Source organism: Geotrypetes seraphini, chromosome 3, assembly GCF_902459505.1.
Source record: "Geotrypetes seraphini chromosome 3, aGeoSer1.1, whole genome shotgun sequence".
Classification (NCBI taxonomy): domain Eukaryota; kingdom Metazoa; phylum Chordata; class Amphibia; order Gymnophiona; family Dermophiidae; genus Geotrypetes; species Geotrypetes seraphini.
The window spans coordinates 31,263,164-31,278,763 of record NC_047086.1 but is presented as its reverse complement, the minus strand read 5'-3'; the positions used below and the strand labels follow the sequence as shown (position 1 = coordinate 31,278,763).

General features: G+C 44.2%; 1 long non-coding RNA gene across 1 annotated transcript in view; it reads right to left on the bottom strand.

The window, feature by feature from the left end:
• LOC117357766 overlaps nucleotides 1-14,346 on the bottom strand; it is a 61,059-nt gene extending 46,713 nt beyond the window's left edge. Inside the window, exon 1 of the long non-coding RNA XR_004538855.1 lies at nucleotides 14,183-14,346. This is a non-coding gene — a long non-coding RNA (uncharacterized LOC117357766). The remainder of the gene's footprint in view (nucleotides 1-14,182) is intronic.
• Between the last annotated feature and the right edge of the window lie 1,254 nt (nucleotides 14,347-15,600).

Sequence of the window (15,600 nt, the reverse complement as noted above, 5' to 3'; positions counted from 1 at the left end):
GGGGGCAATTCTAGAAAAGGGTAAAAGGGGGCAATTCTATAAACTGGCACTTTGGCGTAGGCACCCCAATGCCATGCACTTAGCACCAATTCTCTAATGGCATCTTGGCACCAAGATTCCATTACGGAATATCGGTATAAGGCTGCCATTGATGTGTCAATGTGTAGATGTGCCCTTTTATGCCAATGCCAATGGCAGGCATAAGTTGGGCGCAACAAATAACGCTCATGATTTATAGTATTTTATAAACTATGCATGTACCTGGAAAACATGCCCATGGGTGGAATCCCTTGCAGTTAAGCATTATGGGGTCCTTTTATTAAGGCGTGCTAAACGATTTAACGCATGCTAAATGCTAAGGCGCCCATAGAATATAACGGATGCCTTAGAATTTAGCACGTGCTAAATCACTTAACGCGCCTTAATAAAAAGACCCCTACGTTACAGTACAGCGCCTAGTGAACCCAGGTGGCTACTTCTCAATTGATGGTACTTTTGAGGAGCCTAAGTTGCACTTACCTCTAGGCACCGCTTTACAGAATTTTATTTTTATTCTATTATTTAGCCCGTCCTCCCAAAAGAGCCCAGAGTCTCTCTGGGTGCCTGTAGGGATTTCCAATACCTGATAGTTTATCCGGGTTTTGGAAGTTCCCAACCTCAGGGCCACATCTGGAGGGCGTCTGCGCCCGTTTGGACATCAACACGATAATTTCATGTGCTTGCGTGCATGCCTATGACTTCATCACGTCAACATCCATGCATGCGCAGATGCCCTCCAGATGTGGCCCTGAGGTTGGAGACTTCCAAAACCAGGACAAACTGTCAGGTATTGGAAATCCCTCCAGGCCCCCGTAGAGTCCTCTAAAAAGAGGGCATGTCCAGGTTTTCTTGGATGTCCGGTAACCCTATTTTATGTGTATTTTCTTATGTTATATTATGGTATATTCTTCTGCTCCAGCATGTTTTCAATCCCTCTGAGAAGTCTACCAACCTAATTGTAGGTTACGATCCAAGGGTGGTATGAGACTGGTGAATGACAAAGAAACCAGAATTCACTGTAAGAAAATGAGGGATACCATGTTTTCAATAATGGGTTTAACTTTGGAATTCACTCCTGGCGTTATGGGACAATGTAAAGATCGTATGAATTTTAGGAAACAACTGAAATCCGAATTATTTGTTGGCGGCTTTATGTAAATACATATAGATCAGGGGTGTCAAAGTCCCTCCTCGAGCGCCGCAATCCAGTCGGGTTTTCAGAATTTCCCCAATGAATATGCATGAGATCTATTAGCATACAATGAAAGCAATGCATACAAATAGATCTCATGCATATTCATTGGGGAAATCCTGAAAACCCAACTGGATTGCGGCCCTCGAGGAGGGACTTTGATGCCCCTGGTATAGATGAAATATTGATATTCTGGCTATGCACCATCCTTAAGGAATGACATTGCAGAAGTAGACAAAGTAAGAACGCCAACCTATAAATTATGAAATATTAATGTAAACTTTTGTTTATGTTATGGACCTCGGTATTTTTCAATAATGGGTATATGATGTACACGATTTGATTATAAAGCGGTTTATAAATCTTTTAAATAAATGAATGGTATCTACTCTCTTGAGTGAATTATGCAAACTCATTTCCTAATAAACTGGTAAAAACAGCCAAAAATAGGTTTGATTTCTTGTCCTCCATCTGTCACTCAGGTCCCGCAGAAAATATTTAGAGCCGAAACGCTGGAGCTTCTGAAATTGTGCCCGTCACTTTCAGAGAAAACTGTGTTTGCAGTAAACACTGCACAATAACTTTTAACTTTTTTTCTTGGGCAAGAAGAAAATGAGATTTACTGTATAGAATTTGACCTCCTGTGTATGAAAATAGCCTCAGTTTTCTCCTATCACGTATAGTTTTTGAGCAAATCGCAAATATTTATAGCACAAGAAGTCATAATGTAATGCATTGCACTGATTTAAGAGTTCCTATAAATATTATTTTCTAGAATCGTTTTGCTGTTGAAGTGCGTTTAGATAAACGAGATTAGGAACACCTCTAATTAATGTCCAACAATAGTTAGCCAGCATTGATGAATTCCATCTGCCCTGATATCGTTTCTCCATTGTAGCAATGTCCTGGTGAATCCTTTCCCCGTGCTCATCACTAACACTATTAAGATTAGAAACATACAAACATGATGGCAGATAAAAGCCAAATGGTCCATCTAGTCTACCCATCTGCAATAACCATTATCTCCTCCTCTCCCTATTGGCTACGGTTCTTAATATTTGCATCTCCTCTTCCTATAGGCTAAGGCTCTTTGAACCTGTATTGTGAGATCATAGAGCTGCCCATCAGCAGTAACCATTATCTCTATCTCTCTCTGAGAGATCCCATGTGCCTATCCCAGGCCCTCTTGAATTCAGACACAGTCTCTGCCTCCACCACCTCTTCCGGGAGACACTTCCACGCATCCAGCACCCTTTCTATAAAAAAGCATTTCCTTAGATTACTCCATAGCCTATCACCTCTTAACTTCATCCTATGCCCTCTCATTGCAGAGTTTCCTTTAAATTAAAGAGACTCGACTCATGCACATTTACATCACGTAGGTATTTAAATGTCTCTATCATATCTCCCCTCTCCTGCCTGTCCTCCAAAGTATACAGATTGAGATCTTTAAGTCTGTCCCCATACGCCTTATGATGAAGACTACATACCATTTTAGTAGCCTTCCTCTGGACTACATTCCATCCTTTTTATATCTTTTTGAAGGTGCGGTTTCCAGAATTGTACACAATATTCTAAATAAGGAAAAAAATCCAGATGCGAGTGGAGAAAATGAATTGTTAGATTTAATATTTCAGAGATTGTTGTAATATTTACTCCAAGCATTAGAAAATAGAATGAAAATGTTCATTTTTGCTTTATAGTGCTCTTTTGCCATATATCAGAGGGTTATACTGAAAAAATTAAGGTCAGTTTTGAATTCAGCAACCCCAAATCACTAGAATGATTTTCTGAGGATTGTGTTCGTGAAGAGTTAGCTGAACTAAATACAGACAAAGCGATGGGGATGGATAGCATACATCCATGGGCAGTCGGGAGTGGTCTTTGAGGACTGGAGAAGAGTGAATGTGGTCCCTCTCCACAAATGCAGAATTAAGGAGGAGTTTGGGAACTAAAGGCCCCTCTGTGGTAGTTTTTTTTTTTGTTTGTTTTTATCTTTATTAATTTTTAACATAAAATACATACATTTTATACTTTAACATCATTTAATATATCTTCAAATTCTAACTTGCGTCAATTATCCCCCCTCCCTTATACCCAACAATTATTCATAAGTGAAAGAAATCATAAAATATTCCCACACACCCCACCCTCCACCCTGGACGTGTATGAACAAAAAGAAAATAAAAACTAATATTTATTCTATGCAGTCATTTCAATCTTTACAGTATCTTGTTAATGGCTCCCAAATATCCTGAAATTTCTTAAAATTTTCTTGCTGCATGGCAATTACCCTTTCCATTTTAAATATGTGACACAAAGAGTTCCACCAAAAGCTATAACTCAGCCTATCCCAATTTTTCCAATTATTCGTTATCTGTCATAATGAGTAGAAGCTTACTATTATTAGAGGATATTTGGGAACTACAGGCCCCTCTGTGGTAGTTAAATTAAGAGAAATGCTTCTAAACAGACTAGTGAGATTTTTGGAATCCAGTGTGGTTTCACTAGTTGGATCAAGGAAGAGTGCTAGATGTGATGTGCTTAGATTTTAACAGGTAAGGGCCGCCACGGGAGCGGACTGCCGGGTGCCATGGACCACTGGTCTGATCCAGCAGCGGCAATTCTTATGTTCTTACTACAATTCATGCCCCCAAGATTAATGGGGCACAGTGATATCAGTGACTATGTTTAAGAAACCCAAGAGTACGCCAGCAAACTACAGATTAGGCAATATGATTATCTGATTTGATTTCAATGCTGATGCAGGCAGATGCTATTTTGGGATCCATCAAGGCAAGGGTTTTTGGGTTTTTTTTCTACAGGGAAACAAAATTGGTTCTGATGGTGCTCCTTCCCCCTCCCTCCCCCCTTTACACAGACACAGTACTACTCGAGAGGGTCCAGAGAAGAGCAACTAAAATGGTTAAGGGGCTGGAGGAGTTGCCGTACAGCAAAAGATTAGAGAAACTGGACCTCTTCTACCTCGAACAGAGGAGATTGAGAAGGGACATGATCGAAACATTCAAGGTACTGAAGGGAATAGACTTAGTAGATAAGGTCAGGTTGTTCACCCTCTCCAAGGTAGGGAGAACGAGAGGGCACTCTCTAAAATTGAAAGGGGATAGATTCCGTATGAATGTAAGGAAGTTCTTCTTCACTCAGAGAGTGGTAGAAAACTGGAACGCTCTTCTTGAGTCTGTCATAGGGGAAAACACCCTCCAGGGATTCAAGACAAAGTTAGACAGGGACAGGGACAGGGACAGGGACGAACGTATCCTGAAGACGAATGAGTGGCTACAACGATGGTGCCGGGAAATGAACTTCGGATTCCTGAATCACGGTGAGGCACTACAGGGACTACAGGGACCAGACGGACTCCACCTGACCAACAGAGGTAAGAACGTCTTCGGACACCGACTAGCCCGCCTACTTCGAAGGGCTTTAAACTAGGTAAGTCGGGGGTGGGTACCCACTTTTACACCGGAGCAGTAAGTAAAAATCCTGAGGTGGCGAACAAAAACTCCGCTTCTAAGTCCGAGGTAAATACCCTTACTGCAACAGATTCGCTAGGAGACACCTTAACTCATAAGGAGCTTAGTAAACACCAAGAGTGGAGAGCTATGTATGTTAACGCACACAGCCTGGGGAATAAACTTCTAGAACTGGAAACAGAAATGGTTAATGCAGACTTAGACGTGGTGGCTGTGTCCGAAACATGGTTCACGGACTCTCATGGGTGGGATATGACTATACCAGGATACAACTTGCTTCGCCAAGACAGAGAGGGTAAGTTAGGAGGAGGGGTAGCACTTTACATCAAAGAGAACATTAAGACAACCAGGATCACGGATGTCAAGTATACTGGGGAATCTATCTGGGTAAACCTGGCCAGAGGCGGAGAAAAATGCCTATACCTTGGTGTGGTATACAGACCTCCTAGACAATCGGAGGACAAAGACGCAGAATTAATCGAAGACATTGAGAATATCACCTTGCGGGGGGATGTTGTTCTATCAGGAGACTTCAATATGCCTGATGTAGACTGGAACACACTCTCAGCGACAACTTGTGATAGCAGGAGGATATTAGCGTCCATGAAGGGAGTACAGCTCAAACAAATGGTGCTAGAGCCTACTAGGGCCCAGGCCATCCTGGACCTGGTACTTACGAACGGGGAAAGCGTCTCGGAGGTCTCGGTGGGAGAAACGCTAGCCACCAGTGACCATAACATGGTATGGTTTAACCTTAGGAAAGGCTTCCCTAGATCTCAAACAAGAACAAGGGTACTCAATTTCCGGGGCACTGACTTCGCACGCATGGGAGATTTCGTTCATCAGACACTACAGGTTCAAGAAGTAACTAATAATGTGGAAGCTATGTGGTCAACCTTGAAGTCGACCCTTCATGAGGCATCTATCCGCTACATTAAATCGGTAAATAAACAACAAAGAAACAAGAGACCCAAATGGTTCACTGATGAGGTCTCGAACCGCGTCAAGGAGAAGAAAAAAGCATTTCTCTTATACAAACGCACCGGGGAGAAGGAAGCAAACATTGAATACAAGACAAAGTCTGCAGCGGTCAAAACAGCAGTCAGGGAGGCCAAACTTCGAATGGAAGAAACTCTAGCGAAGAACATTAAGAAAGGGGACAAATCCTTCTTCAGGTACATTAGTGACAGGAAGAAGAACACAAATGGGATAGTACGCCTTAGAACGCCAGACGGGAATTATGTGGAAACAGATTCCGATAAAGCCAAACTGCTGAATGATTACTTCTGCTCGGTCTTTACCTGCGAGGCACCAGGGCACGGGCCAAGGCTGGAAATGAAGCAAAGCATGGAAGATCCATTTCAGAATTTTGAGTTCACACCTGCTGATGTCTACAGTGAACTGTCAAGACTTAAGGTGAACAAAGCCATGGGACCGGACAATTTGCACCCAAGAGTGCTCAGAGAGCTAAGCGATGTTTTGGCAAAACCGTTAGCAGTACTCTTCAATCTCTCCCTAAGTACGGGGAGAGTCCCCCTGGACTGGAAAACAGCCAACGTCATTCCTCTGCACAAAAAAGGTTGCAGAGCAGAGGCTGCAAATTACAGACCAGTAAGTCTCACATCAGTAGTATGTAAACTCATGGAAACTTTACTTAAAGGTAAACTAGACACGATTTTGGACGAGGGGAACCTAAGGGATCCCTGTCAACATGGATTCACTAGGGGTAGGTCATGCCAATCCAATCTAATCAGCTTCTTTGATTGGGTGACGGGAAAGTTAGACTCGGGAGAGTCTCTGGACATAGTGTACTTGGATTTCAGTAAAGCTTTTGACAGTGTCCCACACCGCAGACTATTGCACAAGATGAAGTCGATGGGGTTAGGTGAGAAACTAACTGCATGGGTCAACGATTGGCTGAGTGGAAGACTTCAGAGGGTGGTGGTCAACGGCACCCTCTCTGAGACATCGGAAGTGACTAGCGGAGTGCCGCAGGGCTCGGTCCTGGGACCATCCCTTTTCAACATATTCATAAGGGACTTGACCCAAGGGCTTCAGGGTAAAGTAACATTGTTCGCCGACGACGCCAAACTGTGTAATATAGTAAGTGAAAGCAATCTCAAGGATAATATGACGCAGGATTTGATCACGTTGGAAAACTGGTCCTCGACATGGCAGCTGGGCTTCAACGCTAAGAAATGTAAGGTCATGCATCTTGGCTGCGGAAATCCATGCAAAACTTACACCTTAAATGGGGAAACACTAGCTAGGACTTCAGAAGAACGGGACTTGGGAGTAATCGTCAGTGCAGATATGAAGGCTGCCAAACAGGTGGAGCAGGCCTCATCCAAGGCAAGGCAGATGTTGGGATGTATCAATAGAGGCTTCATCAGCCGCAAACCTGAAGTCATAATGCCGCTTTACAGAGCCATGGTGAGACCTCACCTGGAATACTGTGTGCAATTTTGGAGACCACACTACCAAAAAGATGTGCTTCGAGCTGAATCTGTCCAGCGAATGGCCACTAGAATGGTCTCCGGACTCAAGAGTCTCTCATACGAAGAAAGACTGGGCAAACTACAGCTATACACTCTTGAGGAGCGTAGAGAAAGGGGAGACATGATTGAGACATTTAAGTACATCACAGGTCGTGTCGAGGCGGAAAGCGATATATTCTTCCCCAGGGGACCCTCGGTCACAAGGGGGCACCCGCTCAAACTCAGAGGAGGGAAATTTAATGGTGACACCAGGAAGTATTTCTTCACAGAAAGGGTTGTAGATCACTGGAACAAACTTCCGGTGCAGGTGGTCAAGGCCACCAGCGTGCTAGACTTTAAGAATAAATGGGACATCCACGTGGGATCCCTATGGGGGTCGAGCTAAGGATCTGGGTCATTAGCACTCAGACTTGATGGGGTGGGTCAGAAGAGTGGGCAGACTTGATGGGCTGTAGCCCTTTTCTGCCGTCATCTTTCTATGTTTCTATGTTTCTATACTCAGGTAGGGTTAGTCTCAGTTAGGGCGCTGGTCTTTGACGTAAGGGCTGCCGTGGGAGCGGACTACTGGGCACGAAGGACCACTGGTCTGACCCAACAGCGGCAATTCTTATGTTCTTTTCTTTTAACCTTTTCTGGTTGTGCAATATCCTTCTTGAGATGAGACAAGAAGAATTGCATGCAACACTCAAGGTGTAGATGCACCAGAGACCTAAAAAGAGGCACAATAATATTCTCGGTTTTGCTCCGTGTCCTTTTTTGGATAACCTCTAATCTATTTGCTTTTTCAGCAGCCATGGCAACATTTCGTTGAGAGCCTTTTCAGTAACAGTGGTAACAGTACAGAATTATTCATTCTTTCACATTGGCATGTATAGCACTCATCTCTGCAATTTTCTAACGTATGAGTGGTATAAAGAAATAAAACAAGGAAATAAGGTGCTACCTTTTTTATTGGACTACCTCAATGCATTTTATGACGAGCTTTCGAAGGTAACCCTTCTTCAGATCAGAAATAAGCAAATGTTGACAAATAGTATATATCAAGTTTCAATAAAAGTTGATGGATCGCTTAATCATAATACAAAGCGATGAACAAGTTTAAAAACATGTAGTACAATTCTCATTACAGGGAGACGACCTCATTAATGTAGGCCAACCAACAAACAAAACAGACCCTAAGGGAAAATGAGGGAAGAAATACAATATTTTGACAGTAAAGGAGACAAGTAAGGAAAACATGAAAACGTTTTATGGATAGGAAAAGAGAGGGGGTGGGTGGGCAGCAATTTTAAATGTCTTTATAGTGGGAAAGAAAGCCCAGACCTCTGTTGAGTCTTGTCTAGTAGGTGTCAAAATACCTTATCGTTTTGATTTCAAAGGTTTTATGTTCTTGGATTGTTTTTTAAATTCCCTTTTAGTATTCTCACCATAAAAACATTGGTGCAGTGGTCAGTTTTTCCAAAGCGTTGTCCGACAGAGATGACATCCTGGTTGGTATTGCAATTCTTAATATTTGGTATGTTTCACCGATGTCTACCACATTAGAAGATGAACATGTGAAGGATCCCTTTATGCTGACTGTGGGATCCTTTGAGATTTGCTTGCACAGTTTGTTATTACACAAGGATGTGTGCCATTCTCCTCTTCATTGGTTTACAGCAGGGATCTCAAAGTCCCTCTTTGAGGGCCACAATCCAGTCGCGTTTTCAGGATTTCCCCAATGAATATGCATTGAAAGCAGTGCATGCACATAAATCTCATGCATATTTATTGGGGAAATCCAGAAAACCCGACTGGATTGCGGCCCTCAAGGACGGACTTTGAGACCCCTGGTTTATAGGGTAATGTATGGGTAAATGATTCCCTTATTGTCCTGACCTTGCCCTGGAAACAGCTGTCTAGCTGTCTTCATCAAAGGGCTGCGAGGTAATATCCCTAGTGGATATTAGTGAATTAAAGATCCTGAAAAGACCTTTGGATGAGTTCCTTGACTAATTAATCAAGGTATTGTAATGAATTCTTTCCAGCTTCAGCTACTGCCAGTTGTATTGCTTTACTGTAGTTCTCTACTGCTGTTTTGCTGAGAAAGACCTTAAGAGACTACAACTGCTCCAAAATACAGCGGCAAGGTTAATCTTATGCAAGACAAATATGAGAGGGTTACACCTCTCCTTAAGGAACTATACTGGTTGCCAGTCAGAAGCAGGGTCCATTTCAAGGTAGCAGGCCAAATACGGTGAAAATTCAGCTGGATCCACATCCGTCATCCAAATTACACAACCCTTCCACAACTCAAGGACAATCCAACGATGAAAACTACCACCCTCCTCTGCATGCCATGTTCAAAGGAAGGCTCTCTTTGAGACAACCTTCGAGTTTCAGGGGCCCGGAATCTGGAACAACCTCCCAGGCAGCCTTCGACAAACACCCACATACTTTCAATTCAGAAAAGCACTGAAAACTCATCTTTTTTCCTCATTGCATTGACACTTTCCCATGCAGTCCCCTGCACGATATCTTCCATGAAATTTCTTTGTAATATCTATGTCTCTGTAGCAATTCCAATATTGTGCAAGTCGCAATGATTCCTAGCTAACATTTGCAGGACACAAGAGTTGATATGGTAGGTATGGTATTTCTCTTCTCCAATTGACATAGTGGTTTTTCCTCCAGGCCCTCTCTAGTCTTCTTACTCTTGTCCTTAGGGCTAATAGCTTGTCCGAGAACCAGGGATTGCTTTTCTGTTCCACTTTTACAAGTTTAGTTGGGGCTATCTTGTATGGAGTTCTTCGAAGGAGTTTACATCTGGTGTGAAGGCAAGGTCTTAAATCCATTTTCCTACTTCATACGAAAACTGCTTGTATACCATCTACGTCTTTTGAAGACAGGTCTCAAAGCCAACCCCATTATGTTCACTTTAGTACATCAGGTGCATATGATTACAAGTAGAAGGTAAATCATCTCTGCTTAGTCTTCATTTGTTCACTTTATAAGAGGCTTGCTTCTATTGAAACCTCCCATCAAGCCTCCTACAGTGCATTAGATGTAACCTAGATGATGAAAGCTCATGTTGAGCTACTTATATCTGCTCTCTGAAGTACCTGACCTGGAAGGTCACTTTTGCCAGGTTCTATGCTGATCCATACTACATAGGTTTTTCAACAACAGAGAGGTTTTTGCAAATGCATCTGGCCCCCGTGACCAGGAAGTGATTTCAAAGGGAGCCAGGCCGGTGCGAGCAGCAGGCTAGAGTAGTTGCTCGCACTGGCGAAGATTTTAAAGAGGTACGGGGAAGAGAGGGCACGAGCATGGCATGGGGGGGGCGGGAGGTGCCGGTGCCCCCCCCTTAGATGGCACCCAGGGCGATCCACTCCCCCCTGCCCACCCTTACTAAACCACTGCGTGTGCAACTTAATTGAAAATGAGCCAATCTAATATAATAAAATGGTAAGCCGCGCATGCGCAGTTCCTAAGCGTGCGTCCGTTTTCCGTGCGGCTGTCAGCCCGTGCTGTTTTTTGCTCTGCCCTGCTCCTTGCCTGAAGTCCTCTCTCCTCCCCAAGGCTGATGTCGGATGCGGCAGCTGTCAGTCGTGCTGTTCTTCCCTCTGCCCTGCTCCTTGCCTTACTATGCTGCTCCTTGCTGTTTTTCAGTCTGGCCTGCTCCCTGCCGTATTGTATTTTTTAGTTGAAAGACGCGGCGGTGGCTCCTCTCACGATCCCCGCCTGGGTCAGACTTCCTACGCAGGTGGGGATCATGAGAGGAGCCACCGCCGCGTCTTTCAAATAAAAAAATACAATATGGCAAGGCGGGCAGGGAGCAGGCCAGACCAAAGCTCCAACTTGAACTGCCAGTTGGCCGGCTCCCTTGCCACAGTTATTTTTTCACTTTAAAGGTGCCGCCGCGGCTCCTGTCATCAGGGAGTCGGCCAGATCACCACGGCAGCCACTCCCCCCCCCTCTCTCTCTTGGCCTACTGGGAGCAGGCGAGTGAAGCCCGGTACTTCCAGGTGGCTAAGGGGCGGAGCGCGGCGCGTGCTCAGGGTCCAGGTGGAGAAGCCGGTGCTAGAGCCGCTCGCGCACATTAGCGCTGGCTAACGCAACCCGGGTAAGGGAGGTCAAGCGGGGAATCAGTTTGGGAGGATCGCTCAGACTTGGGACTGGCGTTCACCTTCGGATGGAACAGTAACTTGCTCCAGGGGAGCCGGACGACACCCACATGTAACAGACCAGCACTACCCACGATTTCCCGAACCCCCCGCCTCCCCCTCCCCCCAAACAACAACAAAAACTACTCCCGATGCCTGCGGCTGTGACCCCCCCCACCCCAAGTAACCTCCCCTGGAGCAAGATCGGATGCCCGGAAAAGGGGGAAGGGATAGATCACTCCCAACCGTTCGAGGAGAACTGAGGGCTGGAAGAGTAGGTATGAGAAGGGGGTTGGGTTTGGGGGCTATAAAGGAATGTGTGAGAGAAGGGAGCTGGGGATGAAAAAAGGATGAGATGGGAGAAGGGGGGGCTACAAAAGGGGGCATGTGAGAGAAAGGGGCTGAAGACAGGAGCTGGAAGAATAAGTGAAGGGGGAATGAAGAGGGAGTTCTATGGAGGTGAAGGACAGAGAAAAGGGACAGATTTTTAAGTTGGTGAAAAAAGGTGGAAATAGGGAGGGTAAAAGGGGAAATGGGAGCCTGAATAGAGGGGGTAAGACATAAGAAGAATAGCCATACTGGATAAGACTAATCTATTCTAGCACCCGTTGATGTAAGGTGATGATGGACAGGGGGGATGTAAAACAAAGGGGCTGCAGCTGGATAAGGTGAGCAGTGATGGAGAGGTGGAGGACACAGGGGAGGTAAAAGGAAGGGATAATGGATGGGGAGCAGGCAAGGGGTGGTTGTGGACAGCCAAGGAACCCCCCCCCCCAAAAAAAAAAAAAAAACACAGAAAGCGGCTAAGGAGAGAGAAAAATAAATAAAGACAGACACACACACACACATATATTCTAGCACCCGTTAATGTAACGGGCTATAAGACTAGTTAGTGTTATAATTGGCTTCTTAACAAGCAACTGGCAGCGTTAACTGGATTTAATTTAAATTTACGCACATAAATTTAGGCATAACATCTGTGCCAGGGGTTTATCAGGGGCATTTCTCACATTTAACATAACATAACATCGTACTTATAAACTGCATAAGTTCAACGCGGTTAACAAAAGATTAATAATAAAATGACATAAGAAACATATACTTCTCCCTCCGTATTCCTGGGGGATGCAGGCAGAACATAGCCGTGAATATCAAAAAACCGCAAATAACTTTTTTGCATGTTATTCACACTTTTTTGGTAAAATAGACCTAAAAAAGATAATAAACCTTGAATAACCCGACCTGCAATTTGCTCCGTGCAACGATTTCCTCCATGAACCACCAGGAGCAGCGATTTCCAATGTGAAACGCCAGGTTCAGTGATGAAAATTAGGGGGGGGGGGCAGAGTCAGCAGCCAAAAAATTGCAAATAAGCGAATCCGCAGATACGGAAACCGCGGATACGGAGGGAGAAGTGTATACATTAATTCACCAGGTACTCTGAAAAAAGGTAAGTTTTCCATTGAGCTCTAAAATGTTTGTAAGAACAAGCGTTACTCCACAAAGGTCGAAATTCCTTATTGTAGGAAGCAGCTTGGCATGCCAACGTATGATCCAAAGATTTCTTGCTTTCACAACCCTGAACAGATGGAAAAAGAAACAGAGCATGTGATCCTCTTCTGTGTTTACAAGATGCTATAAGGAATCTGTCAGTTATATAAATTGGATACCATACACGACTTTATAACAAAGACAACCCAACATAAACAAAACGCGAGCAATTATAGAATGCAGGGCCTCCACGCCTGATTATACACAAGGATTTGTACCACATTTCTGTTGGTGCATATTGTCGCCTGCCAGGGGGTCCACTATGTGCTCTGCGGGCACCCACCACTAGGTGGCACTGAATGACTTTAGGCTTGCCCTCCAAGATGGGATGGGTCATACAGGGCTTTGGATAACTTGCCCTGGCACTTCCTTAGACAACCCAGGATCACACACAAAAACCACACGAGGCCAGAACCTTGGTATCAAAAAGGTAGTAAGCTTTTATCACAAAGTTCTTCAAAATGCAATAGGTTTTCAAAAGTAAGTTCAGTTAAAAAAAAAAAACAACCCATGCAAAAGGCAGGTAATCAGCAAAACATTACAGTACTTTTGTTCAATACAACTCAGACTGGTAAGTATGATGATAAATTATCAGCTTGCAAACAGTTGCTTTCTTGGCTTCCTTCAGCTTTCTGAAACATCAGGCCCTGCCTTTGCTTTGGGGACTTGTTTCAAGGTCATAAGAAACCCAGAAAAAAAAAACAACCCCAACACTCAGTGGGGTTTAAACCCAAGTATAATTTCACAGTTCCATTCATTAATAATGTTAGCTTGATGGTTCTTGATCAGGTCTCCCCACAAGAAAAATGCTGAGATACGGGGTTTCACTCAACAGCAGGAAAAATTTAAAAAAAAACCCATCTGTAGTTAAAACAGTTCCTGCACTACTCCAGCAGCCATGACAGAAAAGGGTTTCACTTCAATAGCAGTTCAGTTCCAGTCATTCAATAGTTCCCAAAAGTGATTCCAATAAACAAGCCAAAATACAAAATGCAAAAAAAAACCCTCTTAATGTTCAGGTGACAGCTGACAGCTAGCAATGAAAGGCTGGGCCATTAGAGAATTCTCTTTCTTTCTGAGGTTTATGTATTAAATAAAGCATACCCAAACTGCAACACACCACAGTTCCTTTTCCAGCAAGGCAGCACAGAAAATCCTCTTCATAGCACACAAAAAAAAACAACAACAACCCAGCAGTGCTTTATCTTAATTGATCTCCATAGACTCAGCTGGTTCCGAGTCAAAAGGTAAACTTTCACCAACCTCCATGCATTCCTCTGCTCCAGACCAATCTGCCTGTGTGGGTTGTTCAGCTTCTCCAAGCTCCATCAATTCCTCTCCAGGAATGGCTTTAGGCTGAAGTCTGTCCCATTGCATAGCCTGATGCTTCTCTGTCCCTCCCTGTGAAGCTGTCTTCCTTCCTCCTCCGCTCCTTGGCTGCAGCTGGGGTTTATATTCTAGCAACCCCAAGCTCTCAGGTAAAGGCATGGACCAAAACTGCCTCTGGCTCCCCCTTTTGGCCAGGCTGAAAATAGCACTTAGGGAACCTAAGGCTGTTTAAAGGCAGGTTTAAATGGGGTTTTCTTTTTCCCAAAATGGGCTCTTTCTACAGGGCCACTTTGTTCATACTGAGCGGAGTTAAAGCTAAGGGCCTCTGTGTCGGGATAGGCAGCCTCATACCTAGGGAAATTTCTTCCTGCTTGTACCATGTGGCAAGACCAATGCGACCCTAGGCTTGCCACAATATGGTCACACCAAAAATTAGGTGTGGCTCCCAGGTGTAAGTGCTATTTCATAAGCCACATCTAACTTTAGGACCTGTTTATAAAATAGTGCTTAGATGGGTTTTATTTGGCGATGATTTTTTTAGGTGCTATTTAAAGAATTCAGACCTACATTATGTGCTTAAATGGTGAATGCACCCAGGCACCTCCCTGTTTACAAGTCCCTTTTATGCATTTATGTGCTGAATTAAGCATCTTGCGTGGGTTTGACCATGCAGTAGACATTAGCACAGACCCATGCCAATGTCTAATGTGCTATTAAACGTACCAGCACAGAGGCCCTGATGTTCTAAACTTACCGTGCCTTTAACGATTGATGCTAAACCAGTTCTAACCGGTTTAGCGTCGAAATATTTTAGCTTCCAATGTACATAAGAACATAAGAATTGCCGCTGCTGGGTCAGACCAGTGGTCCATCGTGCCCAGCAGTCCGCTCACGCGGCGGCCCTTAGGACCAGTGCCCTCATAAGCCTAGTAGCCCGTTCTCACGATGGCCAAGCCAAGTCATTAGTACCTGGCCAAAACACAAAGAGTAGCAACATTCCATGCTATGGAATGTATGGCTCTGCGTGGTCTTTTCTGTGCTTCGTAGCATCCTCTGATAATACTAGGTAAATATAATATAGCGAAGAAAAGTCTATAGTCTGTTATTGAAAAAGACATGGGAGAAGCCACTGCTTGCCCTGGATCGGTAGCATGGAATCTTGCTATTCTTTGGGGATTCTGCATGGAATGTTTCTACTCTTTGGGGTTCCAGAGTCTTGCTTACTCTTTGAGACACTGGAATGTTTCTAGTCTTTGGGTTTTGGCCAGGTACTTGGGACCTGGATTAGCCACTGTGAGAATGGGCTACTGGGCTTAATGGACAATTGGTCTGACCTAGTAAGGCTATTCTTA